We start from the raw sequence: 2,352 nt of genomic DNA, 5'->3' as shown, positions 1-2,352 counted from the left end.
ATATAACATTATTATTAAATAATAATTCATATTTAAAAAATCATAGGCTTTAAACGGCATAGTTATAATTCTAATAAAATACCTGTTAAAATAAACAAAATTATTCTTTTTTATATATATAACAGCAATCAGAACCTTACGTCCTATGAGCTGTTGGGCTGAAACTTCTCCTTACTTTGTATTTTTAGATGGTAACCTAATGGTTAATCCATCCATATTGATGATTTTTGTTATTAGAATTAATCTAATAGGGCAGACTTTTTACTGGTGCAGCAATGCCGGGCAAGGGCTATTTTCACTTGGAAACATATTGCTATCTATATTTCCAAGTGAAATCGTTGTCACTGCTGCCTGACAACAGACTGCTCGAAGTGGGTATCGAACCCGGGACCTCTGAAACAAGTCCCGTCGCTCTTAACCGCTTACCTACGGGCGAGCCCAATTATTCTTTAAGAGGCTACTTGGTCTAGAATATTTATAAGGTTGATTTTTATTTGTTGGATAAAGTTTTTCAAAATTTAGCATATTTCCGGAGTTATTACTGTATCACCATTATAATCCACCTCTGTTTCCCTCCTCTGCGAAACTTTCAACGCGTTTTTCTCGATACTGTTTTTCGATACGATACCCACGATTTCATAACTTGAACCGATTTACTCACCTCGAAATTCGGATTTTTAATATTTGAATAAAATTGGAGAATATCGAAAAAAGCTGTATTTTTTTCAGGTAGTCGCCATTTTTCCGGAAAAAGTTATTTGAGCTTGTTTGTAGTTCATACGAATGCGACATCATTCTACAATAGATTAATAAATAACGTATTGTACTTATTCAGATTATTTGAAGGGCTAAAATCATGGGTTTGATCAGGTTCCTATTTGTGTGAGTCCCTTACTTCACCACCTTCCAGAATTAAAACTTTATTTTTTTAATTTCTTGTTTATATTTTCAAACATTAATTAATAACTTGTAAGAAAAAATATAGCAAAAAATAGGTTTACCTTTTTTACAATCTTTCGAAAATCGCATAAAATTCATACCTCCAGGTCAGAAACCCTTAATGTGATAAAACTATATGTGCGAACAATTTTTATTTTGATCATTTTGTGGACTTGAAATCACTAATAAATTTATTTTTGATTACGTTTTTAAAGTTTTTTTTCGGTTACGGTTGATATGTTGATTGACATATTTTAAGGCCTAAAATGTCGTGAGTATTTGGCCTTCTATAAAGATATTGCCATTTTTTTTTCGTTTAATGATTACATTTTTTTAAATAAATTATAACAAACTGTGTTTCAATAAAATAATGAAAACGAAAAGGCTCATAATAATGAATCATTTTTTAATGGATCATCTAACGCCTGATGAACGAACAAAAGATTTTTTTGGCTGTTTTGTTTTTTTTTTGCCGCTAGCAAAGTTCTTATTTTGCCCATATATATTATATAAGCATTTATTTTTTATTTTCGATTTTTATTAAAACAGTTTCGAATTGTGCTTTCAAAATATTATACTTATATTTAATACGTATAGTTCAAATCATAGTTTATATAAATAAGAAAAAATGTATTACCAACAGTTCTGTTCCTTTCTTATAATGATCTCTGACATATTCATATGAAATATCGACGTATCAAATATGTTCGTCCAATCATATCCGTACATTGCAATCGCACCAATCAGTGTTTTTATCGAATGCTTCGTTCGGCGTAAAATCATTCATTATTCATAACCTGGTAGGTAGTAGCGTTCATGGCGGAGCTCAGAGCTTTCCAAAGCTTTTTTGAAGCTGCGAATATTTTGTTATCTCCGTAAGCCATATATGAATCAGATAAATAAAAATCTCGATCATGGAAAACGCGACCTTCATACTTTATATTACATTATCATGTATAAAACTGTTACATGTGTTAAGTTGTATGTTGTAAGATTTCAAAAACTCGGAAAAGTATACAGCTTTGCCATAGAATTTTATTGTATCTAGTTTCCTCCCAAAAAACTGTTGTTTCTTCAGATTTTATTTCCTTTTTTGCAAGCCATTCGCGTAACTCTGCATGCACATAGGGAAATATTTGTACAATGGGATAATCCTGCGAATCAAATTCTACAAAAACCGATAAATAATTTGACTTCTAGTATTATCGTACTCTTCGCCGCCAATATTAAGAATTGTTTCGAAAATGTTCCTGCAGATAAATTTATTCAATGAAAAACTTTCACAGAAAGATTAGTTATCTTGCTGCTAACTTCACTATCCTGAAGTAGGGGGTTTGAGGTGAGGGTGAATTTTCCATTATAAAAAATTAAAATAAAAAAAAAAATCGAAAAATTAAAAAAAAATGTTAGGAA

Source organism: Ctenocephalides felis, unplaced genomic scaffold, assembly GCF_003426905.1.
Source record: "Ctenocephalides felis isolate EL2017-DRISC unplaced genomic scaffold, ASM342690v1 CF-g0.4_SCAFFOLD_01886, whole genome shotgun sequence".
In the NCBI taxonomy this organism is placed as follows: Eukaryota; Metazoa; Arthropoda; class Insecta; order Siphonaptera; family Pulicidae; genus Ctenocephalides; species Ctenocephalides felis.
The sequence above is the reverse complement of the archived record's forward strand: the minus strand, read 5'-3'. Positions refer to the sequence as shown.